The following is a 20,332-nucleotide window of genomic DNA, read 5'->3' as shown; positions in this document are numbered from 1 at the left end:
TAACAAACTGAAACAAGTTCAGAGGAGGACAACAAGGATGATCAGGGGGCTGGAAACCAAGCCTTATGAGGAAAGGCTGAAAGAATTTGGCATGCTTAGCCTTGAGAAGCATATGATAGCACTTTTCAAATATTGGAAAGGCTGTCATACAGAGGAGGGTCAGGATCTGTTCTCAATCATCCCAGAGTGCAGGACACGCAACAATGGGCTCAAGTTAAAGGAAGCCAGATTTCGGTTCAATATCAGGAAAAACTTCATAACTGTTAGAGCAGTACGACAGTGGAACCAGTGAATTTCGTTGTATGTGTATATACTTACAATGACAATAAATTATTATTATTATTACCTCAAGAGTTGGTGACTGCTCCAACACTGGAGGCATTCAAAAAAAAATCTTAGATAATCATCTGGCAGATATGCTTGATTGTATTCCTGCATTGAGCAGGGGTTTGGACTTTTAGGCCCCTTCCAACTTCACTTTTCTATGATTCTAAGTCTGTGAAGATTCTCAGTCATCCAGGTGGAGGTTATCTGGAAACTGAGCCATGGCAACTGGACTTGTTTCTTATAAGGCTGAAATGTTTTGCTACTCATCCACGTAGCTTCTTCAGTCAGAATGAAGAAGCTGCTTGTTTACTATATTATACTATATGGGGTTGGGACGTTCGCTGTTTCAGTAATGTATATATGCTAAAAATTCCAGCTTGTTCTAGGACTACTCTATTTGGGACTTTGTTCTACCAGGTGATACCAAAATGTCATATGGAAGGTGTTCAGCTTGCTCTCCTGCCATGCACAAAGGGTCCAGGACTCACTGCAGTACAGGAGTGTGCTCAGGACACAGGCAATTATGAAGAGCCTGAATTATTAAAAACTGATATTTTCACAGCAGTTTATATCTTGATCATTTATTCAAAAGAGAGATTGCAGTGATCTGGGCTGTAATTGTTTTAACAATGGCTGCATTCATAGACACGGTTTGAAAGGAACGTCCTCAAACTTCTACCACTTTCTTTACAGAGTAAACACATGTGCTTCACATTTGGCTGATTTACAAAATAAGGTATCTTCTTTAAATCATTTTGCACAGATCAAAGGGGACCGGTTAAAATATAGTAAGATTAGGTCATTTCTTGGAAATGCACTGGAGACAAATTATTTTGCAAGATTTCAGATACATCTGGAATATAGAAATGGTTGCCATATGCCCCCCTTGTTATTGTTGTAGCTTGCAGAAGTGATACAAAACAGAAGATGTGTTATTATTAAAAGTAAAGTGGAAACCTTGCTGCTGCTGGAATCTATATGAACAGGAGAAGTCATGGATCTTGGACGGAGCCAAGTCAAGACAAGAGATTCCCGCTTTCCAACAAAAGGCAAATACCAGGGACTGGCATAGTAGGTGGCTAGAGGAGTGAGAGAAGCATGGAGGGTGGGCTTTACTTTCAGGACTTTCTCCTTGGGAACACTGACTTAATGTGACTGACAGCATTTCAGCACCCCAGTTTCATAGCAAACTGCCATAAGCTACATGATTATGCTTTCGTGCTAACTTGAGAACTGTGATCTTGTAGTCAGTAAACACAGCCTGTAAAACAAAATGAATGCAGGCCTCTAGCAGACATGTTAGGCTGCATCTCATGTCACTCCTCCTCTGGCTGTGCTAGCTAGAGCAAATGGGAATAAATGCGAATTTTAGGCGAACAACGTCTGGAGGGTTACACTGCCTACCCTGGATGTGCCGGGATTGCATTTGTTTCTGTCTGCAAAATGTTCCATGAAAAATCCTTGTTAAATGTCCTTGCAAGGTGGCTAGAAAGTTTGGAGTAACAGTTACTGCTTAGTGTGGCAATGGAGAAGATACTGATTACACAGGCTGTTTTGCTGAGGCTGCATTTAAGTACTTTCATGGAGCGACTGGAGCAAAGAATTTAAAAATGCTCAGAGGATTCTACTGGGAGCAAAAATAACAATCCCGGATATTAATTTACAGTCGTAAAACTACAAAAGCAAATGCAATGAATAGTTGGGCAACCTCAATCACGTTAGTTACCAACCAAGCTGGCAACGAATGGCAGAAGACATAAGAGGTAGAGCATTCATGGCCACCCACACTGGTTTCCTAGTTTCCCAACTGGCCTTCTCAGAAGACGATGGAACCAATTGCACAGTGATTATGCAAAGCTCGGGGGGGGGGGATAAGGATTTTCCTTTGGTTAACAATTCAGCCGATGGCTAGTTGCCAGCCACCAAACAAGCCATCCATAAATCAGTCAAGATCTGCTCTAAGTCACGGCATTTCAGATGGTATTTTCAACTTCAAGTTGCTGAGCATTTTCCTGAAACCAATGGAAATTGATTTCTCAATTTTAAAGAGTCTTAATATATTCAAAAAGCACTTCTTAACAGAGCCTAAAGATGTACCCTTGGGGCCACTGTAGCTCCCAGCAGCCCTTGCTTTACAAAAATAACTAATGATTGTGTTAGAATTACCTGATGGGAATGGAAAATCCTCCACATTCCTGGTGGAAAGCTTTGTATGTTTTCACTCTAGAGATGACGACTAAAAAACCTCTTCCATCCACATTGGGCAAAACAGCAGGGAAGATTTCCAGTAATGCAAAACACATGCTTTTGTGCAGTACAAACAAGCCCATTTGCGGTATTTAAGCATTTCTCATAAGTGCAGCAAATGGCGTTTGAAGTCAGATGTTGTCAGATATGCTAAGACTCCTGTTCTATTAAGATTTGCATTGGAGGACAAATTCAATCAAGTATCATATTTTCCTATTACTGCAAACCTACCTTTGGTGTGTTTGTTTTTTTTAATAAAGGAAGAGTGATTCTGTGAAGGGACACCTCAATCATTGTGACACCACAGTTGGAAAAGCCATATCTACCAAATTCTATCTCCTGAATATGTGTGTTTTACTAAATACATGCATCTCCTTCCGTCTGGCTTTGGGCTCATAGCAAATAGAATAAAATGAAATTAAATAAAACACTTTCCCCCACATCTTCTGTGGCTGTCCCAGCATCTCTTATTATTTCAAAAGATCCTAGTAGTTGTAGATCAACAACACACAAGCAGATGAAGTCCAGGAAAATGGAAGAACCGAATACTGCTGGGACTCCCACCCCTAATTCTTCCTTCCCCTCTCCAGAGGTGTTGAAACAGTCTGTATTACCAACAAGCTACTAACCATCTTTTGTTATTTTCATGGGCTCTAAAATTAGTGGATGCTCCAAGCACACACTGTCTAAAAATAACATTCTGAACATTTTGCCCTTTCTAGAGAGAGAAAGTATGCATATAGCGATGGTGTGCATAACTTTCTCACAGAAAGTAATATGCCGGCATGGTAGAAGCCTTATATTAATCCGTGAAGCAGCCATTGATTGTTTATGATTCTGGTCACTGCATTTCAGAAAAAGACGCTGTAAATCCATCAAAGGTGCATAGAAGAGTAATCATCATGATCGACAAACTGCAACAGTCCCCCGTAAGGAAAAGTCACAACATTTGGGACTTCTAAAAATAAATAAAAGAAGGCTGGTAGGAATGTACACAGTGTAGTGAAAATGGCATCCTTTTCATGGTACAGATGGTGAGGTCATCTGTTGAAGGTGGTAGGAGATTTAGGATAAATAAAAACATCGCAATTTTTTTTACATAACAGCTATTAAATTCACTCTTGAAAGATGGGCAGAGGAACACCAATGAGAACAATTTCAAAAAGGGAGTGGATGAAGTCCTATGGTGTAAGGCTAACGATGAGAATTAGTTATAATAACTGCATGTCGCCTGCACTCTCTGAAGCAATATGCCTTTGATTACTAGTGGCTGGAGAACATGGACAGGAGTGGAGGAAGAAACCAGAGGGGCTATCAGAATGGCATTGGAACAGTCCTATCACAATTTGACAATGGTGTGCAGGAGAAGTGGGAACGATGGAAAGAGATAGAGGAAATGCATATTCCATGTTGCCATGAGAGCATCGCCAAGGGAGCCTTGACCCAGGCCTGCTCTGGAGAGGTACCGGATGCATTTGGTGTTGCTTGCTGTGGTGAAAATGTCTATGTCTGGATGACCCCATTTGGTGCACAGTTGGAAAAATACAGTGTCGTTGAGGGACCACTTGTGCATCTGAGAGTTTAGTCTGCTGAGAGAGTCTGCTAGTTGGTTGCGTCGTGTGGCAATGAGCACCGCTATAGGGAACATTTGGTGCATCAGGCACCACTCCCAAAATTGGACAACAAGATACAGTGGGGGCTCTACTTAAGAACTTAATCCGTATTGGAAGGTGGTTCTCAAGTTGAAAAGTTCTTATGTTGAATCTGCATTTCCCATAGGAATGCATTGAAAACCATTTAATCTGTATCTGCTCTTTTCCGTCCATAGAAACTACAGTGGAACCTCTACTTAAGAACTTAATCGGTTTTGGAACAGTGTTCTTAAGTTGAAACATTCTTAAGTTGAAGCAAAATTTCCCATAGGAATGGACTGAAAACCAATTAATCCGTTCTGGCTGTTTTTTTGTTATGTAGAGGTGCGTTCGTACATTGAAGCATTAGTTCCCATAGGAACTAATGCAAAGCTGGTTAATACGTACTCTACCACTAGGGGGAGAATTTTTTTTAACCTAAGATGACCTAAGGTTAAAAAAACAGCAGGAAAGGTTTTTTCCTGTTCTTATCTTGGATTTCTGTTCTCAAGTCGAAGCAAAATTTAGCAAATGGAGCTGTTCTTAAGTTGGATTGTTCTTAAGTAGGGACGTTCTTAAGTAGAGACCCCACTGTACAGAAGAGGTAAAGAGTGTGTACCTACCTGTATGTTGATGCAATAGATTGCTGTCATATTGTCTGTGGTCACTTGCACCGTGGTGCCTGCGATGAGTGGTTCAAAGGCACAAAACGCTTTGTAAATCACAAGCAATTCAAGGTTGCTGATATGCAGACCTTTCGCATAAGGAGACCAGCTTGCATGAACTTGCAGATTGTTGCGATGTGCACCCCAACTGACAAGGCTGGCGTCAGTTGTAATTTGAGCCATCAATTGGAGAGGAGCAAACGGTCTGCCAAGAAAGAGGTTGGCCGAGGTGATCCACCAAATTAACTGAGAGGCATGTTCGGGAGTGACCTGCAGAAGCATTGTGGGTGGGTCGAGAAGAGGGTTGAATAGGGAGAGGTACCATGATTGTAGCAAGCACATTTTTAGTTGAGCGTACTGGATAACGGATGTGGCTGAGGAGGCATTGTACTTGATGAGCTGTGACGAGCGCATGAGGCTGGAAGTGGTTGACAAGAGTATGTATCTTGACTGCACGTTCTCGAGGGAGATAGGCCCTCGATGTGAGTCCAGCACAGCGCCTATGTAAGTAACCCTTTGAGAGGTAGTTAGTACTGATTTGGTGACATTGACTTTGAGGCCCAGAGAGGGTGAGAGCAATGTCCTTCAGTGCTTGTGTATGTGACTGAGCTATGAGTAACCAGTTGTTGATGTATGGAAACACTGAGTTTCCTAGAGTGTGAAGGTATGCTGCAGTGGGAGCCATGCATTTCGTAAATACAGCGCGGTGGAAAGGCTGAATGGAAGGGTATTGAATTCGTAGGTAGTGTGACCTAGGGAGAAACGCAGAAATTTGTGGTGATCTTGTCTGATGGTAATATGGAAGTATGTGTCACTCAGGTCAATGACCAAGAACCAGTCTCCCTTTTGCAGAAGAGAAAGAATATGTTCTAGAGTCACCATGTGAAAATGCTTTTGAATGATAAAATAATTGAGGTCACAGAGGTTGAGAATGGACCCTCGACCACTGTCTCATTTCGGGACAAGGAAATAATGAGAGAAGAACCCCGGGTTGGAGGCACTTGGCCTGATGATTGAAATGGCTTCTTTTGAAAGGAGAGATTGAATCCCTAGCTCGAGGGGGATGGATGGCAGGGTTAGGACAGTCCACACTGAGGGAAAGGAAATGAACTCTAGTGCGTAAACGAGGGATATGGTTGACAGAACCCACAAATTGGTGGTTATGCATTCCCAAGATTGAAAATGGGGTGCTAGGTGGGTGGCGGGAGGAGTGGATAGGGTACGAATATAGATGGTAGGTGAGTCAAATATTCAGTTTGTTCTTTTTATCAGGATGCCTGAAAGATTGGTGAAGATGCTGATGCTGAGTGTGCTGATGCGGTTGGAACGTGGAGGATGAGTGAGGTAAGTAACGTTCTTTTTTCGGGAAAAACTTGTATTGGTGGAAAGGATATGGATGACACCAGTGATATCTCTGAGGACAATAATACAACTGAGTATTATATGAGCATGCTGTCTTTTTCATCTTTTGTAGGTTGTCAAGAATTTCGTCCATTTTCCCATCAAATAGGCCCACACCATCAAAGGATAAGTCATCAATACGCATCCTAGAGTCCTCTGATATTTGAGCGTAGCGTAGCCAGGCATGTCTGTGTAGAGCTATGGCTGTGGCTTCTATTATATGGTGTGCAGTAATGCGTTCTTGTCTCGCCAATGCCATAGTCTCCTGATGATAGGTGAAACCACAAGGCTTGTATTCCCCAGATCCTGACTGTAGTGACGGTATGGCCTTGTTCCAGAGGAACCTATGGTAGGCTCCCATTGCTGCTAAATAGTTGGCAGCACATAAGGTGAAAGATGCTAGAGAATAAACTCTATGGCTGATAATGTCCAACTTTCTGCCCTCTTTATTGTTTGGAGTGGTGTTAGAGTGATTATGTGCTCGGTTTTGTGTTGCGTCTACAATCAATGAGTTAGGAGGAAGATGTTTTGAGAGAAATTCTGTATTAGTGCCATGGGTTCTGTAGAGATTCTTGACTCTCCGATAAATCTGAGGCACTGAAGATGGTTTAGACCAAGATTGCTTAATCAGTTTGAGCAGTGATGGAATGAAACCCAACCCAAGTGGGGGAGTCTGATCCTCATCAATATCCTCATACACCTTACCAGATCCCGAATGAGTTGGCTACTGGATCTCAAGGTCCATGGCTTTGGCAATGCGGAGAATCAATTGTGAGTAAGATGAGAAATCTTCTGATGGAGATGGCGGATTGGTATCGGCCACATTGGAATCAGGAGTTGGAAGATTGGGTGTGTGTGTGATTCTAGTGGTGTTATTGAATCAGAATCTGAAGATTGTGCTGGTGAAAGTAAAGAACTCTGTTGATATGAAGAGGCCGATGTATCAGGAAGAGCGTCTGGCTGGTGTCATTTGGGAGCCATGGTATTGATTTTGCGAGGTATCAATTGAGTTGAGTGATCCAACTTATGCTTTTGAGGTTTCTTAGGTCTACGGTACTGGGCGAAGGGCCGGTATAAGTCATGACCTGTAGGGATGATGAACAGACTTGAGAAAGAGTAGGCGTATTGGCCATCGGTACGGAGGCCTTGGATGGCGGTTTTGGCTTCTTTGGTACCAAAGTTACCAGAAGTGGAGCCGCTTGAGCGTGCCATTTATGAGGTTTTTTTTATGGGGCTTCGGTACCGCAGGGGCAGGAACATCCTCATTATCTGAGGTTTGATCGTAATAGTAACCAGACCGTTACCGAGGTGGTGAGGGAGACTCTGAAGAATCCGAAGGGTAGTAGTAGACTGTAGTGTACTGAAGGCGCTTGGGTTCAGCGTAACGTTTGGTATCACAATGCCAGTACCGGTGTGGATGATGCTGATACCGTCTAAGCTGTGGTTCGTAGTAAGCCGGAGGCTCATAAACGGTGACTCGCTTGGGCCGGTTTTGTCGAGCCTGAGAGTCCCACGATACTGACAGTCCCGAAAGTCTCGGAGGCTGTGAGAGAGTGGTATCAGAACGGCCAGTGTCCTCAATGTGGTGGAGTTTAGCTCTCTTCTTCTGCAATGGCAATGGAGCAGAAGGGACAGATGCTGACTCAGACTCACACCTGGACATAGAGCAACCCAGGGATTTGGGGCTTGAACAGGCCAAATAAGGTAGTACAGTTACCTCAGCCGAGGTGTCCGCCCAGGAGGGAGATTGAGCCAACAGCGGAGAAGATGGTTGTCCGGACGGAGGCGGAATGGTTTCATGGTCAGTATCAAGATCGATAGATGGTTGATCCTGCAGGGGAGGGTGTTATACCAGTGGCTGAGCATTGATGGAAGACTTCTTTGGTTTCTTTGATTTAGGACTGACTGGTTTCGGAGTGGATTTCAGTGTTGGAGTCAATTGAGATGCTGATCCCGAAGACTTAGATTTAGGTATTTTTTACTTAGATTTACGTGTTGGCAATGGAGAGTTGGTAGCAGAAGGGACCAGTGGTGGTTGTGAACCCTGTGTCTCATCCATCTTGTACGGGGGAACGAAGAGACTACTCCCGCGAGAAAGATTTAAGGCGCTGTTGGTGGAGTTTGATGGCTTGTTTAGTAAAATTTTTACAATGGGAGCAGGAAGCAGGTTGATCCAATTCTCCCAGACAAAACAGGCAAGAACCATGGCCATCAGACACAGGTAACTTATTAGTGCACGAAGTGTACCTCTTAAGCGGCCCTGTGGGGGCCATAAATGGCGGGAACAGAAGGGAAGGGGGGCTGGGGGAAATAGTGGAAGGAAAGGGGAAAAATAAAATCCAAATCTCGCAAAAGAATAATGAAGAGAGTCTATTCTAAATAACAACAATATGATTATTATTATGTTTCCTCAGAAAAAAGAACCAGATTGTGTGAACGGAGAGCTCAACAGAAGATGAGACCTCAGCGGTGGCAAAAAGGAACTGAGGCAATCATAAGGACGGGTGGGCCACGTTTACTAGGGGGCGGTCTTAGCGAATGCATATTTGAGCTCTAGAATGTTCCAGAGACCTCTGTGCAGGCACAGATTAAACCCAATAGTGTGCATTCACAGAGACCACGAAGAAGAACCTAAAGGCACAAATACAGTGGTGCCTCGCTTAACGAGTGCCTCGCTGAGCGATGAAATTGCTTAACGAGGCACTCTGGGCCATCGCTGGAGCATTCGCTCAGCGATGGCCCCTATGGGGTTTTTTCGCTTTGCGAAGATCGCTAAGCGATTCGCTTAGCGATCTTCGCATAACGAAGCCGGGGAGAACAGCTGATCGGTGGTTCCAAAATGGCCGCCGGAAGGTCCGCGCCACATTTTCGCGCCCTGCCCTCGCTTAACGAGGACGCGAAAATGGTGGCGCTATGAAGAAACATCGCTGAACGGTGAGTTTTCAAGCCATAGGAACGCATTGAACGAAGTTCAATGCGTTTCTATGGCTTTTTAAATTCCGTTTAGCGATGTTTCGCTATAGGGAAGGTTAATCCGGAACGGATTAACCTCGCTATGTGAGGCACCACTGTACAAACAATTCCAAGAAGCAAAAAAAAAAAAAAAAGAGGAATACAGCAAAATAGATGAATGTGGCTTCACAAAAAGCTCACAAAGGATAGGAAAACAAAAAAAAGGAAGCGGAAGGAAGGCCAGGGAACAAAGGAAGAATACAGACAAGTAGCAAGGAATTGCAGGGACGGTGATAAGAAAGCAAAAACTGAGAATGAACTGAGGTTAGCCAGAGGAAAAAATTCTTCAAGTATGTGCATAGCAAAAGACAGAGAAGACAAACAGTGGCTCAGCTGGGGATGGGAAAATGATAACATGAGACAAAGAAAAGGCAGAAATGCTTAATTCCTACTTCAGCTCAGTCTTTCCCCAAAATACAGTCTATGGCCCTAAAGGCAAATGTGAAGTTCAAAGGGAGGACAGGACTGCAGCTTGAGACTGATAAACAAACAGTCAGGGAGTGCCTTACAACTTTAAATGAGTTCAAATCCCCCAGGACTGGATGAAATGCATCCAAGGATATGGAAAGAACTGGCCGAAGAGATCTCAGAACTACTTTCTATTATTTTCTTGAAACAATGAGAACCAGTGAAATGGCAGAGCATTGGAGGAGGGCTAACATTATCCCTATCTTCAAAAAGGGCAAAAATGAGGGACTGGGGAATTACAGACCAGTTGAGCTATGATCATTAGGTCCTTAGTCTTAATGTAAATCTCCTTTTATATTGCCTGATATGAGGTGAATAGAGATGACTGAGTGGTAACTTATCATGGTGAACTACAAGTTAAATATCTAGGAAGCCACTGTACTCTTTTGCAAAGTGAAGTCTCAGTACAGATAAAGTTCCTATGCAGTGGTTATATGTATGAAGTGATGAAAAATTGTTTAGTCAGTGGTCGTCTATATTCACTCCCTGAGCACATGCAGAGCTGCCCAAAGAATGAATATGAACAGTCCTGTCATGGATGGCATCCCAAAAGGTTTGACTTTGGACTCAAATGTCAAATGTGTGTGAATACACATAGACATGGGTGGAACAATGCTAGGTAAAGGTAAAGGTTCGCCTTGACAATCTGTCCAGTCGTGTCTGAATCTAGAGGGTGGTGCTCATCTCCGTTTACAACCCATAGAGCTAGCGTTTGTCCAAAGACAATCTTCCGTGGTCACGTGGCCAGTGTGACTAGACACGGAACACCATTACCTTCCTACTGTGGGGATACCTATTTATCTACTCGCATTTTGAATGCTTTTGAACCGCTAGGTTGGCGGGAGCTACGACAAGGGATGGGAGCTCACTCCGTTGCGTGGATTCGATATTATGACGGCAGGTCTTCTGATCTTGCAGCACAGAGGCTTCTGCGGTTTAACCACAAGCACCACCATGTCCCTTGGAACAATGTTCCTTACAGGTAAATAAGGGTCCTTTTCTAATCTCTTAACCACCACCATTACACAGCTAATTGGATTTTGACTAAGGGAAACTTTCCATCTAATTAATTTATAAACAAAACAAACAAATGAAGGTTGGGATGCTCGATTTAAACATGGCCCTGTGAATGCTGCGCTCTCCACTAGAAGTATGTTTCTTTAACTTCAGTGCCAATGTTTGCAAAGTTTTGGTTATGTTTCAGAGGAAGGGGAAAAACCCAACAAAATTTCTAAGAGCACAGAAAAGTAGCAAAGAAAGGCAAAACATCTGATTCATCTTGCTTCTAGTCTGCTTTTAAAAAGTGCATGTCAGACACCTCAGAATGTACACTGCATTTGTTATTGGAGGAACTGAGAAAATGGAAAGTATGCTTGCCTGGACTCACATTTCACTTCATTTTAAGATTCACCATTTTTCCAGGGGTTGGTTATATTGTAGCAAGCTGAGAGTTTAAATGGATGCTCTTCAAATTTTAGAAACATTAAGTAATCACCATGTCTGGGATGGTTTTCCAAGCCTCTCACAAGAACTGAACAGGAAGCCACGACACATGCCAAAAACAACTTGAAGAGAGATTGGCCTTTCATTTCCACCTAACAAACTTTCCCTACTCGTGCATTTTCCCATGTCGTAGCTTTATGTGCTGTCATTTCCAATTTATGGTGACCCTAATAGTGTTTTTGAGGCATGTGAGGGGTTCAAGGAGTAGCTTACCACTATTATATTTCCCCTACTGAGTTTCCATGGTTGAGTGGGAATTTGAATCCTAATTCCTTGACTTCTAATCTGACACTCTGTTCATTATACCACACTGGTTCTTCTACATAGATATTATGTGATGGCTGAAATCCAGTAGCCTAGCTTAACACCACATGGCAGGTTTTTTTTTAAATTATATATTTCCAATTTACTTCAAAGATCTTGAGACTCCCATGTGATCCCTTTTGTTCTGGGGAAGGTGTTGGAAGTAATGGGATGAGGGAATGTTTAGTTTCTGAAAATCACCACTATTGGGATAATTTTACCAGTGGCGACTTTTGAAAATTAAAGACTTCTTTCTATTTATTTATTTATTGGACTTATATACCGCCCCATAGCGCTACAAGCACTCTCCGGGCGGTTTACAATTTTAATTATACAGGCTACACATTGCCCCCCCAGCAAGCTGGGTACTCATTTTACCGACCTCGGAAGGATGGAAGGCTGAGTCAACCTTGAGCCGGCTACCTGGGATTTGAACCCCAGGTCGTGAGCACAGTTTTAGCTGCAGTACAGCGTTTTAACCACTGCGCCACGAGGCTCATACACTATCCTCACTATCTATACCAACTATCTATTTTGGAACACAATTATCACCTTCTACACAGAGTCTCAAGAACTTTGTTCGTTGTGGGTTTTTCAGGCTCTTTGGCCGTGTTCTGAAGTTTGTTCTTCCTAACGTTTCGCCAGTCTCTGTAGCCGGCATCTTCAGAGGACAGCACTCTGTCTCAAGAACTTTCTTCGGATTCCTGATACAATTTATTGTAGTGCTTTGTACGATTTACAGACTGTAAACACACAAAGCAACTTGAAGTGAAATTGGGATAGCTTTAGTACAAGTGTTGACATTACTTCACAGATGCCCATTGTAGCAAAACCAGCAGACCTAATGATTTTTGGATGTTTCTAACATGATTAACACTTATGAAGACAAAAGAAGACCAGAGGAAAAAGATTGTAACTAAAATCAGTAGCTAGTAATTGGAGGAGCAAATTTAGCCTTCAGAGTTGTGCTAACTTTTCTGATTTTCTAGAATGAAAAACATCAATGAAAATGAAAGGCAGTATTAATTATATTAGTATGTAGTGAGTTGAGGCTTCTGTCTCAGAGGGTCCAAACCAAAAGCATATAACCACATTTCAGGACAGAGCTAAGTGTGCTGAAGCCTGTTATTTCAATGGCCTTAGATGCACTCAGCACCTTGTTGGGTTTTGGCCAATATTTATAGGCAGCTGTAAATCTTGACTGTCTGGATTGCATATGATCTTCTCTACAAAAGAGGATACTGGCCACTGTCATACAGTAGTACCTCGGTTTCCGAACGCCTTGGTTAATATAATTTTCAGTTTACGAATGGAAAGCCATTGAAAATAATGCCTCGGTTTACTTCCCCCGCTCCCGGAGTATGAAGGAAGTTTCCCCAGGATGCATTGTGCCTGGAGGTTTATAGCGCCACCTTCATTCCTATGGCAATCCACATTTCGGTTTACAATTTTTTTGCTTTATGTAACATCCTGTAGAACACATTAATTTAGTAAACTGAGGTACTACTGTAGTTATAAGCTTTCACCAAAATACAGTACTTGTTTTCTGTCCACTGGCAATTTAAGACATAACACCTTAATTTTGCTCAAAAAATAACTAACTTTTAGTTACTTAAAAATATACGCACATCAGATTCCTATATACCACTGTCCTGTGGTGCAAAGCACACTCTTGTCCCATCCATCCCAACTATTGTCTCAACAGCCAGGCAAAGCACAAGGCAACGTAAGAGCCTTCTAGACCCTTCAGTAAGGACACTTCCCTGTAACGAGAAAAGGAACTAAGATATTAACAGTTGCAAATGGGATGAAGTTATCCCTCATTAAGTTACAATTCTAATGTTAACTCAGAGATGCCTTTCTTGATAGAAACAAGAATGAATTGTTTGAGATTAGCTCTATCGAAACTGTAAAAATACTCACGAGACACAACATATGCTATATGGAGAAGTGATCAGATGCCAAATGACTCTGTAATTCCCACAGTGCCACACTCTGAAAGGAGGTGAAAGTCTTTAGAATGCTTCAGGTTATGGCCATTTTATCACAATTTAGCATTCTATAGTGGGAATGTTGCTGTAGAACTCTTCACAATGTAAATGTTTATGCCACAGTCATTTAAGATTAGAATCAAAGCAAAGAAGTCTAAAATGTGACTATGTAAGCTGTGTGCCACATTCTTCTAGTTAACATGTCCCGACAAATTGAGCTACTGAATCATGAACAGAAAGGAGGAAAGAAATAGCACACATAAGGGTCTGTATATTTTGCTATTGGAAAAAGTGATGGAGTAAGATTTAAATCTCAAGGGTTTTAAAATAAAAAGCATCTGAACAAAAAAAAAAGTAAACTAAAACACATGTACGTTGTGTTTTAAATGCAATTAACATAGTCAGCAATTTTATATAGAATAGAGTCAAGGTTTGTTTGGGATACAGCATATGGATAATATTAAATGCAGACACTACTGCCGTCCAGATTTTTACAAGCTACAAAAAGAAACTTGTTACAGAGATTCTTTCTTTAATGAAAACCAAGAGGATGGAATCCCAGAACCTAGTATTTTATGATCCTGGTTCATGAACACTGGAACAGTGTATTGGTAGGAGGCATTGGGGAATTTTGATAAAAAAGGAGCTTCTAGGAATCTGGCTATTCCTTTAATTAGTGAAGTATAAGGCAGATAACAACAAGACCAGTGGAGGTGATGGCATTCCAGTTGAACTATTTAAAATCTTAAAATATGGCACTGTTAAAGTGCTACATTCAATATGCCAGCAAGTATGGAAAGTACCTTGGGGAAGAGCACCTCATTTTGTTGCACCCACTTGTGAGCGCAATGACAAATAAATTTCTTATGTCTTATGTCTTAAAACTCAGCAGTGGCCAGAGGATTGGAAAAGATCAGTCTACATCCCAATCCCAAAGAAGGGCAGTGCCAAAAAATGCTCCACTCATTTCACACGCTTGCAAGGTTATGCTCAAAATCCAACAAGGTAAGCTTCAGCAGTATGTGGACCGAGAACTCCCAGAAGTATAAGCTGGATGTTGAAGGCCATAGGAACTAGAGACGAAATTGCTAATTGGCCTCTAGTTCCTCTGCTAATTGAGCTGGATTATGGAGAATGCCAGAGAGTTCCAGAAAAACATCTACTTCTGATTCATTGACTACGCAAAAGCCTTTGACTGTGTGGACCACAAGAAACTATGGCAAGTCCTTAAAGAAATGGGAGTGCCTGACCACCTTATCTATCTCCTGAGAAATCTATATGTGGGACAGGAAGCAACAGTTAGAACTGGATATGGAACAACTGATTGATTAAAAATTGGGAAAGGAGTATGACAAGGCTGTATATTGTCTCCCTGCTTATTTAACTTATATGCAGAATACATAATGCAAAAGGCTGGATTGGATGAATCTCAAGCTGGAATTAAGATTGCCAGAAGAAATATCAACAACTTCAGATATGCAGATGATAACACTCTGATGGCAGAAAGTGAGAAGGAATTAAAGAATCTCTTAATGAGGGTCAAAGAGGAGAGCACAAAAAATGTTCTGAAGCTCAACATCAAAAAACTAAGATCACGGCCACTGGTCCCATCACCTCCTGGGAAACAGAAGGGAAAGATATGGAAGCAGTGACAGATTTTACTATCTTGGCTCCATGATCACTGCAGATGGTGACAGCAGCCACAAAATTAAAAGACACCTGTTTCTTGGGAGGAAAGCAATGACAAACCTAGGCAGCACCTTAAAAAAAAGAGACATCACCTTGCCGACAAAAGTCTGCATAGTCAAAGCTATGGTTTTTCCAGTAGTGATGTATGGAAGTGAAAGCTGGACCATAAAGAAGGCTGACCACTGGAGAATTGATGCTTTTGAATTGTGGTGCTGGAAGAGAATCTTGAGAGTAACCTGGACTGCAAGAAGAACAAACCTATCAATTCTAAAGGAAATCAACCTTGAGTGCTCACTGGAAGGGCAGATCCTGAAGCTGAGGCTCCAATACTTTGGCCATCTGTTGAGAAGAGAAGGCTCCCTGGAAAAGACCCTGATGTTGGGAAAGTGTGAAGGCAAGGGGAGAAGGGGACGACAGAGGATGAGATGGTTGGACAGTGTCACCGAAGCGACCAACATGAATTTGATCAAATTCCGGGAGGCAGTGGAAGACAGGAGGGCCTGGCGTGCTTTTGTCCATGGGGTTCCGAAGAGTCGGATATGACTTAACGACTAAACAACAACAACAAAAATATTAAACCAAGTTTTAATAATAGTGTATTAAGCTGGTAATTAACTGAACCTTCCTGGTCTATTCAGCACCTATTCAGAACCCTGCAGCTAATATCAATATTTTTGTTCCACTAGATCAGCAGATCCTACAAGGAGAAGTTAAAAATATTTTTTTAAAATATACGTTATTGGGTGCTAAAGCATACAGTGGTGCCTCGCTTAGCGACGTTAATTCGTTCCGCAAAAATCGCTGCAGAACGAAAACATCGCTATGCAATATTAAAAAGCCCACAGAAACGCATTGAGACTCCTTCAATGCGTTCCTATGGGCTTAAAACTCACAGTTGAGCGAAGATCCTCCATAGCACCGCCATTTTCAGTGCCTCTAAAGCGAGGAATCCGTCCCTAAACACAGCGGGCGACCATGTTTTTTCCCTGGCGGCCATTTTGAAACCACCGATCAGCTGTGCGAAAATGGGGGCTTTGCGATGATCGCTTCCCTGCAATCATCGCAAAGCGAAATTTCCCCATAGAGAACATTGCAAAGCGATCGCTTTTGCAATCGCCAAAACAGCGTCACTAAGCGATTTCGTCACTAAACGGAGTGATCGCTAAGCGAGGCACCACTGTACTTTCTTCAGGATAGGAATAACATTGGACAATGAGGAATGGTGCTAAATTCAGTAGCATGTAGTACTACTTTCAAAAAGTGTTACATCACCATAGGTTCTGTTAGTATTAATAGCAATATACTAGTTAATCATAGGGATGTGTTAAAATATAGTTGCATTGCAGCAAGAGTAACAGATTCAACCTGGTTTGTAATCAGTATTTCATTTCCCTTTCAGCCCCGCCTTTCCACTTCCCTGTTTTACATATTCACCCATCAGATTAGAACACATCTCTTTTTCATCCACCTGCTCCTGTCTCACACAATACAAATTAATTTTCCTGACCTCCTTTTTGAGGGTTTCACCCTCCTTTCTAAAAACAAATAAAGTCACTCTCTCTTCTGCTGCTTCCATTTCAATGTGCTGGTCTGACGAGAGCTCCCAATGCTCTGCCGTTTCCTTCATGTCCGAAAGCAATGTCTGAAGTTCAAAGAACTGGATTGTAAGATAGTTCAGAATGTTCATTTGCATGTTCTGAAAAGCATTTATTAAATCTTCTGTTAAATCCATCTTCGTTGAGAGGTAAATGGGCAAAGATGCTTTCTAATTTCAAGATATACATCTCACATAAAGAAACATTCCCTATCGTGAAGAAAAAGCCACCAAAACAGCTTGCTTACTTCTTCCAGCTGAGAACCATAAAGTACTTAAGTAATAAAATTCAGATCCTCAGCAGAGCTGATGATTTATTATGCTAACCCAGACTTCAACTTTCACCAAATAGCTTCAATTGTAGATTTAATCATAATAAAACTTCCATCAGGTTAAAATCCATCTCTTGCAGCATCTCACCTCCTTAAACCTCTTTTTTTTCCTATTATAAAAGTTTGTAAGAAAAGCTGTGAGTTATTCCAACCATCCGAGGACAGGGGATAAGAGGAAAAAGTCTCTGTGTCTTTATCAGTTTCAGTTTCTGTTTAGGCATGACGCAGTAATAAATTACCGATATGTCTGGGTTTAAAGCTTGTTTGCCACTTCCAAGATTACACTATCTTCTTTGAAATCAGCCACTTAAGTTTATTTTGTACTTACAAAAGCAATGTTGAGGTCAATTAGTCCCTGTTCATGCAGTCATTCGTAAATCTTCATGCTTCCCTCCTGCCGCGGAGCTTCACAGCTAAGACAACATTAGAAAATGGCATCGGCGGAATCCTCTGTCTGGAGAAAGGATGACCTGAGGGGTGGTTGCCTTCCCCCCCCGAGAAATCTCAGCTCTCCTACGACTCAGGGTGGGCCCCTCCTGGCTCTCCCTGCCCCCCAATTTCTTGGGGAGAGCCTGGATTCACGGCATGCAGCAGAATTCTGGAGAGCCCAGATTCTTGCTGCTTTGCTGTTTGTAGCTCCGCCCCCTCCTCCATAAATTTCAATCTCATTTGTGCTAGTTTTGCAGTTCTATAATACTTCTTTTCAAGTGCAATGACCAAACTACAGTGGGCCCTCGACTTATGAACAGCCCTAGTTGCGAACGTTTTGGGTTACGAACCCGATCTCACAGGAAACTATAGACCCTACTTGCGAATGCAGAATTGTGTGACGAACAAAAAAAAGGAAAAAAGAAAAAAAGAAAAGAAATTCTGCCCCTAGTGGTAGGAACAGATTAAGCAGCTTTGCATTAGTTCCTATGGGAACTAATGAATCGACTTGCGAACCGCCCCTCGACTTAAGAACCAAAAACAGCCGGAACTGATTAAATGGTTTTCAATGCATTCCTATCGGAAATGCTGATTCAAGTTACGAACTTTTCGGGTTACGAACGGACTTCCGGAACGGACTAAGTTCGTAAGTCGAGGGCCCACTGTATACATTTATACAAAGATAGTCTGATACTGGCAGTTTATTTTGATTCCCTTTCTAATTATGCTCAACATGAAATTTGCCTTTTTTAAACAGCAGGCATACATAGGACCAGTATTTTCATTGCGCTATATAGCTCAAATCCAATCTAGAATGCTTCACATTAGTATATTATTGTGGATGGAAGCACTATATCCAATCTTCCACTCTCATTATGTGAAAATTGGAAATACCTTCAAACTCACTGGATAGAATCCCATTATATTTTAATGCCAATGTCATGCAGTCACGAATGCCACAGTATTTGTAAGAGCAAATGCCTACATTGATTTTCTAAATTTGGTAAGATTTAAGCAGATTGCATTATGCCACTGGGTATAATTAACAGGATTCTGGGACACTGGTTAAATACAGTGCTAGTATGGTTTTGGCAAAACAAACAGGGAAGCCAATACTATTCTCTATGTTAATTTTTCCTTGCAAAAGATCAAGAAAATGAGACTGTTCCTCCTTGCCAACAGCGTTAGTAGAATTACAGCATCCTATAGCCCAAGCTGAGCTGGCTGGATAGCTCAGTGGTTTATGTATCTGGCTGCAGAACCAGAGATTTGGAGTTTAGTTCCCCACCCTGCCTCCTGGGAGATGAGCTAGCATTTATATTTATGGGCAAGCTGTATAGTCCCAAGATGCCCCCGCACCCCCGAAGAAGAGAACAGTAAACTACTTCTGAGTTTTCACTACCTAGAAAATCTCGGAATTGATCTGACAACATGCAATAGTCTGAGCCAACGTACTGCTTTTGTATCTGTTGCAGCAGTAAAGACAGCCACTATTTCTCACCAAACGTTAGGCCTTTGTTGACATAAAATGTCTAAGAATGTAAAGAGGACAATGAAAGAGATATAGCTCAGTAAACTATCTCTCACTTCTGTTAATGCAGATATTCAGCCTACTGAAGCTGGAGAAAACACTGCTCCACATTTTGGTATGAAACCTTACATTCCTAATCAAGTCATAAATATACTTTTTTTGGAGGGCTTGGGAGTCGAACTGTGGCCCTCCTGATGTTCTTGGACTTCAACTCCCAGAAGCCTTCACCACCACCTCTGCTGGCCAGGATTTCTGGGAGTTGAAGGCCAAGAACATCTGGAGGGCCACAGTTCGACACCACTGGCTTAGACACTGTAGGTGGCATGGCAGGAAAGACAATGTGCCAAATGTACTTTAGAAGATGGCATGATGACAAAGGCAGATGTGTGCATTTTCAATTTTTGATTCTACAAATCCCACAATTTTCTTTTCTTGAGGTCCCCAGGATCCAGACCTCACAGATACTTAAATTGTGCTCACCTGAAGAGAAAGCTAAACTGGCAGGCTTCATGCCTTGGAAAGGCCTAACTTCTTGTCTGAAAAGGAAGCTTCACAGAAGCCACCCAACAGGAAGTGGGGACTAGCTAAAGTATGAAGCCTGCCAACTGGGCCGTCTCTTCAGATGAGCATAAGTAAGATGTCTGTCTTGATCTTGAAGCTAGGACTCCCGAAAAGGAAAATTATTATTGCCTCATTTACAGACTGCCTTTCTCCCAATAAGGGGGAATTAATTAGGGGATCTGTGCTCCAAAAAAATCCGGAATGCACATCCCTACTACTGAGACTTAAGCCTTTGTGTCGAACAGCGTTATTCTAGGGGGCATCTTTTGTAGCAGTGCACTCACTAAGTTTAATTTTTTTTAAGGAGGGACAGATTAAAAGGGATCTAGAGGTGATCCATGAGAATGGAAAAAGGGCTCAAAATAAAAAATTGACATGAAGAAAGTCTCAAGCAGCAGGACATGATTTGCATAAAGAAGAGAACAGCCTAAAGGCTCTGAAATATGTTAACTTTTTCATACTTGAGAAAAAACTCAAAGTTGATACCATATGGAAAACATTCCTGATACTGCATTGTTCAATATAACATGCTCTTGTGAGGTAAGTCTGGATACAATTGGTCATTCTATTCAAACATCTTTTCTACACACATCTGTTAAAAGATTTCTAAGATTCGTTTAGGCTCACAGTTGTAAATTTGTTATATAA

At 42.0% G+C, this 20,332-nt stretch overlaps 1 protein-coding gene across 2 annotated transcripts in view; it reads right to left on the bottom strand.

The window, feature by feature from the left end:
- CENPP (centromere protein P) overlaps window positions 1-20,332 on the bottom strand; it is a 225,166-nt gene that overhangs the window by 11,365 nt on the left and 193,469 nt on the right. The window lies entirely within an intron of this gene.

The sequence above is a fragment of the Pogona vitticeps genome, chromosome 2, assembly GCF_051106095.1.
Source record: "Pogona vitticeps strain Pit_001003342236 chromosome 2, PviZW2.1, whole genome shotgun sequence".
Taxonomy (NCBI): domain Eukaryota; kingdom Metazoa; phylum Chordata; class Lepidosauria; order Squamata; family Agamidae; genus Pogona; species Pogona vitticeps.
Note: the sequence above shows the minus strand (reverse complement) of the source record. Positions and strands in the feature narration are given on the sequence as shown.